Here is an 8,580-nt window from a genome sequence, read left to right on the forward strand (position 1 = left end):
TATATATGCCACATTTTTTTTTATCCACTCATCTATTGAAGGGCATCTAGGTTGGTTCCACAGTTTAGCTACTTTGAATTGTGCTGCTATAAACATTAAAGTGGCTTTGTTCCTGTAGTATAGACTGAGGAGAGGAGAGGGATAGCTGGGTCAAAAGGTGGTTTCATTCCCAATTTTCCAAGGAATCTCCATACTGCTTTCCATATTGGCTGCACCAATTTGCAGCCCCATCAGCAGTGTATGAGTGTGCCTTTTTCCCCACATCCTCACCAACACTTAATGTTGTTTGTCTTCATAAAAGCTGCCATTCAGACTGAAGTGAGAGATTTTGGTAAACTTATTTTCTCTATGTAACATGATGCCCAGGTGTGGTCACTATAAAATAGTCTAGTGAGGAAATAAATTGAGAAATTATTTTAGACATCAATTTGTTCCGCTTATTCTGATCCTGGCAATAAAAATAAAAATAAAATTTAAAAATTTAAAAAAATTTAAAAACACCTCTTTTTCAAGAGAATAATATTAATTAATAAGATTAATTATCCTTAAGCTTATTCTTTTATACTATTTAGCAGCAAGAGTCACCTGTCTCCATCAAGTCATATATTACTTGAACTTCAACAAATTTTACTCTACGGGATGTGACAACATGAGTTGGTAAGGACCAAATGAGCCAGCTGTCCCTCCAGAATGGTTTGGACTGAGAAAGAAAGGAACAGAGTCCAAGACAAATCCTTTAGCAACTTCAGTTATAACCGAGGATACCAGGAGCAGAGATGATGCATGAAGGAGCAGAACCATAAGAAAATGTAAAAGACTAAAAATAAATGATTCCCGTAGTAAAAGACTAAAATATGAATCCAGGATAACACATGATCCCCTTTCTTTTAAAATTAAATTCAAACTTCCCAGTATGACCAACAAGCCCTTCTTTAAGTGCTTTCCTTATTAGCATCATCTGCTATCACAAACTAGAAATTATTTCTAAACACTCTCAGAACTGGTGGTTGCAGGATGCCCTTCCATTTGACCTTCCTCAATATTGGGCTTTTGAATTCATATTCATCTTTAAGAACTCAGCTCAAGTGTTACCTATTCTAGAACATCTTTCCTGATTCCCCCATCTGATTATCACCCTACAATTCCCCATATCACCCTATAATTTTGTGGTCACTGTTGAAGTACTTATCAAATGTCATGGTAATAATCCAGTTATTCATGTTAATTAAAACATGTGGGATCTCAATTTTCACATAGCATCAGAATTACTCCTTCTTTCTGATATTGTTGCTAGTGCCTTACTGTGTTCCCTAACACTGAGCCTGTGTCAGATACGTCATTTTCTTCTTCATTATAAAAGATTTTTCCTTTTGAAAAAATAATATAATTCACGTGTTTATTTTTCACTTGGGTCAGTCAATTTCTGAAATTCAGTAAAGCAAATAAAACAATCCATTACATTGTTTTATATCTTACAAAGTCATCTGTCATTCTACAAATTCCAATTCAGTTATCTCTGCTCTTCAATATTCTCCTGACTTTTATCTTTAGCTTATAAGATTTAATTGCTTTGATATTTGCACTTCTAAAAATATGTATTTATTATTGATATTGGTATACTTGTAATTTTATCAGCATTATTGGTTTATGTGTAAATCTCCCCTAAGTTTACTAGAAATTGAGCAAAATCTGTTAATTTTGTTAACAGTCACACTGAGTAGAGGGCCTGGTGTATATCTGATACTATATAAAAATGGAAGGTAGGTAGGAGAAGGCAGAAAGAAAGGTAGGACAGGAGAAAGGAATGAGAAACACAGGAGAGCCAAAGTTAGGGAAGGAGTAAGAGTAAAATAAAGAGGGCTTAGATGTTGATGTATTACCATGTTGTCGGTCAAAAGCATTTGATTCATTGATAAATATTTTCACTGTCTTCTCTAGGCATAAAAGATGAGAAATTCCTGACAAAGAGCAAAAAATGATTAAAACTATCTCAAGTTTTCATGCTATTATTCTGTGACATATATAACTCTTGCAAATATAATTACTCAAAGATTGTGATAAAATTTCCCTAATGAAGAAAGAATGGTTATGTACTTAATGTCTAAGGAAAGTGAATTGGTAAGGTAGGGTTTTCTGTGAATCATTTTCACAGGGACTTATTTGTATATTCTTATTTAATCCTTGCTAAACTCTATTGTCCTTGTTTTATACATGATGCACTTGAGGATCATAAATCATAAATAACTTGCTTTAAATATCATGACCGATAAATATAGGAGCTAAGATTCCAATCTAGACCATCTAGCATTAGAATTATTAACCATTAGATTGCATAATAATAACTCAGAATGTTAACCATTATTTCTATTTTTTAGAATTGCTTTATCATTTTAAGAAAACCAAAGGAAAGCACTATTATCATTTTTTTCATATGTAAGAGTATTTAAAAAATAAAGATAATTCCAAAATGTCACAACAAGAAATATGCTTACGTTAGCATTCAAATCAATTCCAGGCACTTTGTTACTTCATGGTTTCCAAAATAGGGACAGGTATAAAACAGTAGCCACTTAAGGATCGTGGTGAGTTTGTAATAGCTGGCGACATTCTGAACATTGACAGTCTTTTAAGCATATTCTCTTTTGAATAGACAAGTTCTAAAAGAAGCTGACTATTAAAATTCAATAAATATGACTATATAGGAATTCTGGGGATTAAGGCATTACATTTGACACTGATTCAGCATGTACAGGCCTTCTTTAGAAACTTGCACCAATCCTGCCATGTATTGTACCTAATTGGTGCCTTAACTGTTTCTAAAAGAACATTCTACTGGGTCTTTTAAAGGCTAGTGGCTAAGATGATGTAGAACATGGTAAAACCAGTGGATTCCATTAGCATGTGCCACACTTTATTTTCTATAAAGTAAAGTTATTTTCTATAAAGTAAGTTTCTTGATCAGAAGCAATGGTATACAAAATATGAGAGCAAATAGTCATTCAATCTGTCCTTAGATGATAGCTTTGGCAGAAGCATTGAGTTCAAAGTGAGCAACTCTGTATTTAGAGTAATTTCCCATATTAGTAAGAAAAAATTGATTCCTTACCATATGGAAATGGTGCAAAGTAACCAACCTGCCACTAGATAGCCAGATGATCACTTCCAGTGGATTTTGCCATGTTGGCGACTCAGTGTTGCTATCTCTATTGGCAGATTGACCACAAAGCATTGGCTTCACCTGGTAAGTATTAAGTATCGATGAGTAGAAGTCCATATTGCTAAGCCTATAGTCACCTACATTCTTGTCTCCATGGTTACTGCATTCTTGATCCCATTGGACAATATAGGGATCCTTGGGAGAAAAGATCACTGTTATATGGAACGTAAGTTTTTTCAACTACTAGAGTACTACAATTCTCTGCTTAGGTCATTTAGGGAAAGTATTACTATATACAAATACCTGTTTTATGTACAAATAGTTTTCACCTAATGAGAGAGATCTAGCCATATACTTCTTTCCCAAGTTTCTTTGTCAACAATTCCCTAAACATTTTGCTTTCAAGTCCCTGACCATCCAGGAAAATCACTGGTCACAGCCCACACATTATAATATTCACCACCATATGCAGTGCTGAAAGTTCCATCCATTGGAAACATTTCTCCTCATCACTCTCCTTTAGGGTTGCCCAATAAAGGAGCTATAATGCTGCAGATATTCATTTTAAGTAGTACAGGCATATCCTACATAACCATTTGTAGTGCAGCTCTCTATTCTTGTTTTCATGGGAAATCTCCCTCATGGGGAAGAGAATTGCAAGTAGAGATAGTGGAGGGGTATAGTTTAAGTGGGGGCCATTGGCAATTTAGCCACTTATTTATGCAACATATTTGTGCTTTCAGGGTCTTCTCAGGCCCAGTCTCATATATGGTTTTCCCATTTGATGATGGAGAGCTGATGTGCAACCTTGGTGTGTACACCAAGTGCAACTTCAGTCTTGATGGGAAACTCAGGTTTCATGATAACTTGATAGTTCATAGTAAGTTTTCAGTCTCTATTAAGGATCATTAGCAGAACAAAAGCACTTTATTCAAAAGAAAGTAGTTATTCTGAGATAATGGCAGGGCTTTTCTCCCAGATTGTAAGAGATGACACTGTAATTCATCTATAAGGACACAACAAATTTCCAAACAGCATTTTCTTCCTGCTGCTGACCCTTCAAGCACCATTGACTCTGCTGGATCATATGGCCCAAATGGTAGAGCAACTTGCACCACAGTCTGAGCCTCTAGTAGTATTTTTTTTTTGCTCTGGAACTCCTTAAAACAAGCAGCTTTTTGCACCAACTGGTAAATGGGTAGGAATAGCACACTTAAATGGGAGTATGTTGTTTCCATATCTTAAGTGGTCTATTCAGTTTGCATCTTTTTTTTTTAATTGTTGAGAGCCAGATGCAATAATGTGAAAGACATCTTGATATGTTCCATACTACTGAACTCTCCAAAATTTCAGTGAGGTCGAAAACTTCTGAACTTTCATCACATTCATTTTCTACACTTTGAGACACAAATGTGTTTCTTGCAAGTCTCGAGTAGTTGGTACTTCTTGCTCACTGAGTCTAATCAGTGTAATGTCATTAAAGTAATGTCATCAATGTGATATCTTGTGGAAGTAAAAGGCAATAAAGATCCCTGAGAACTTGGAGAGTTCATATACTTCTGATGTATAATAGTAAAGGGGTATTGCCAGCCTTGCCAGCTAAAAGAAAATTGCTTCAAAGGGTCTCTCTTAACAGAGATGAAGAGGGAAAAAAATAAAAAGCATTTGCCAGATCAATAGCTACATAGTAGGGGATATATGAATTTTCTCAAGACAAGAAACAACTTCTGTAATAGCAGTTTCGATTGGAGTCACTTATTGATCAATCTGGCAATAATTCAGTATCATTCTCCAAAACCCATAGATCTTCTGCATAGGGCAGACAGGAGAGTTGAATGGGGATGTGGTGGGAATCTCTCACATCTTTAAGTCCATGATAGTAATAATAGCAGCTGCAATCCATCCAGGAACGTAGTTTATATTTTTCCTATGTGAAGGTAATTCTAGGAGCTTGTACCTGGTTCTTCTCATCATAATTATCCCCTACTTCACAGGTCAGGAAATTAATGTATTTTGCCAGTTTCTTAATATGTTAATTTCTATGCATTCAGGAATTGGGTTATAACCAGAAGGTATTTTGGGAGACCCACTGGGCACAATGTGAGATACACTAAAATTCTGCTGACAACTTAGTCTCCTTAAGCCTGTGTTCTAACCAGTAGAGGAAGAGCCATTGTCAAGGCTACATTTCCTAAAGCCACAATTCATGAATCCAGATACCAATTGGTAGAAATGGAAATGATACTACTTACTATTATTGCAAGTGACTCAAAAGTACTCACACAAAATATATGCCTTCTATACTCACCACCTCATTCTCTGTTGGCCTAGAGGACTTAATCCCAAAACTAGAAATGCTTCCAACAGTACTGACTCCATTGAATTAAAAGCTATGGTCACCCAGCCAGTCTGGGCTTTTCATACCTCTGATCCAAGAGGGAAACAAGGAACTTGCCATCCATTCTGGGTAGACTGAGCCTGAAAAATCACAATAGAGGCAAAGTAGACTGGACTGCAAGAATTTCCTTAGGGAGGTGTACAAGCATTATCGTGCTTTTTGACTAAAGTCAACAGAAAACAACAATTCAGTCCAGATGGGACTATGTCATTTTCTTTATCATTGAAGGTTTGGACCAAAGTTTGAGAAAGGGCAAAGTTGTGGGGGTAGGGAGAAACCTCTCCAAGAAAGGGTATTGCCAAGAGATAGTGAGATGTCAGATGACCACGACCAGAGCAAAAAGAGTTTTTCCAATGTTCAGAATCTGTGTTCAGAGATTGAGGACAAAATGAATTGCCAAGCCATTCAAAAGCAAATACATGAGCAATAAAGCTTAGGGAGATACCTTTTTATGGCATAGAACATTAGTAGATCAAATAAATGTTGATACAGGAAGAACTCAGAAATATGGACAAGTGTCCAGTCACCCATCATTGTTGAAGAGAAATCCTGACTTTACCTGCTAAACATGTGAAGCCATTGTGAGGTAAAGTAAATTAAAATGCAAAAAATTATCAGACCTAGCCAGACTACAGACAAGATTGTATCTGTTCCAATTTCAGAAATATTGTGTAAAACAGGGAATGCATCTTTCTTAAGATAAATGCTTCATTACCTTCTCTTGATTTATAGAAAATGTCTAATTTCAATGAAAAAAATCAAAAGATGTGTAGAAAAGGTTACAAATATTGGAGGCTCTGTTGACCCATTGTATGTGTGTGTGTGTGTGTGTGTGTGTGTGTGTGTGCATGTGCACGCATGTGTGTGAAAAGATAAAGAATAGAATGGATATAACAGAGGAAAAGTTAGTGAAGTACAGGACAAATTTAAAATATTCAAACAAAAACATAAAAAAAAAACTGTGAAGAAATAGGGCAGAGTACCCTGTATGATGTCTGTTGTAAAATATTAACTAATATACTAGATGCATAATGAGAGTTACAGAAGAACAAGAGGAAGAAAATGGACAGAAGAAACATGTCAACACGTAATGATTGATGCATTTTCAAAACTTCTGAAATGTATCAATTTATAGATCTAATAATGCCAGCAAATGTCATATAGGCTAAATATAAAGAAGGCAAATAATGAAATTGCTTATAACCTAGAAGAAACAGCAAATGTTTTTTTAAAAAAAACTATAAAAAATTAAAGGAATTTTGCACAAGAAAAGTATATAAATAAAAGTATCTCAGATCTCATGAAATTCACAGAGGCTGGAAAAATGAATTGAGTTTTTAAAAGTACTTAATTAAAAAATAAGAGTTAATCTCTAATTAAATACTCGTTCAATATCTAATTCAATAACAGATTTTTTTTAGTGAAGGTGGAAAAAAGAAACCCTAAAATAGATATGGATTGAAATAATCCATTATTAGTATGGATATACACTGTTAAAAACACTAAAAGAGGTACTTTATATTGAAAGGAAATATTATCACATAAAAAACCTTACACCTTCAGGAAAAATAAAGCAAGAACACAAAAAGTGAAGTGTGTTCTCATAAATATAGAAAGCATTTTTAAATAACTTAATCGTACATAGGTTTATAGACACATAATACAGGCATAGGCATACACTAAAACTTGGTAATAGCCTAATTTTTAAAGCAGTAGTGATTATATCATATTGTAGAGTAGCAAAAGCTAGTGAAGTATGCAAACATCAAGAACATAAATGATAAGGTGGATAAATGAATTTATACTATTCTAGTACTTTCATTTTGTTCAGATAATTATTCATTAATACTTAAAAGAAGACTGGAATAAAGTTGAATAAATATATAATATCAAAAGCACTCAAGTTCAATATAAATTTCTGCTATGATGGACAAGTTCTGTAAGAACAGAGTCCTGTTTTTCCTAGTATTGTAGAAAAGTTTGTATAAGCAGAATTCTGTAGGAATTTTGCCCAATGTGACTAAGAATTTAAAAATTTAATTTTCTATTGAATAATTGCATGTGGCTGGTGACTATAGTATTAAAGACAGCATTAAGGAAGTAAAAAATAAGATGCATCACCAATTCACCTAATGTGTAAAAGAAAAGGAGAAGTAAGGCACAAAAATTCAATAGGATCAATATAAAAAGAATACCAGCTTGAAGTAATTGACTCAAACACATTATTTATAGCTGCACAATAGCTAAGCTATGTAACCAACGTAGGTGCCCTTTAACAGAGGAATGGATTAAAAAAGAAAAAAGGTAAAGGAAAGACTATGGAATGAATCTGACTTAACTTTCCTATGTATATATATGAACACAACACAGTGAATCTCACCATTTTATGCATATCTCCAATACATTAATTTAAAAATAAATAAATAAAAATAACTGGATAAGCAGCACAAAGATCAATAGAGGAAAGAGGAAGGAGAGGTACCAGGATCCTAAGTAGAAAAGGATATATTCCATGCTTGTATAATTACATAAAATGGATTCAACTATCATATATAATTGAAAGGAACCAGTAAAATAAATTTTTAAAAAGATATACTGTCAAACTACTAAAATGAGAAAGTTGGAGAGAGCAAAGAGCATATAGTATTATAAGAAATAGGAAATAGGACCAATTATTTTTATAAGTCAATTATATATATACATATATAGGATATATATTTTAAACTACATATATGTATATATATAATTGACATAAAAATAATATTCAAAAGTAGCAAAAAATATATATAATTTTTATATATAGCTTGAATATCAAAATAAAATGGAAATAATCTATCTATCTATATATAGCCTGAATATCAAAATGAAATGGAAATAAAAGGAAAAATATAGAGAAATCCACCATTAAATTATTTGGAGGTTTAAAAAACTCACCTATCAATAATTGAGATGGCACTTAAAGAAAAATTTAGAAGAATATAATGGGCCTGAAAATTATCAATCTATTCCCCTTTTTTGGTACTTG

This window comes from Urocitellus parryii, chromosome 1 (assembly GCF_045843805.1).
Source record: "Urocitellus parryii isolate mUroPar1 chromosome 1, mUroPar1.hap1, whole genome shotgun sequence".
In the NCBI taxonomy this organism is placed as follows: domain Eukaryota; kingdom Metazoa; phylum Chordata; class Mammalia; order Rodentia; family Sciuridae; genus Urocitellus; species Urocitellus parryii.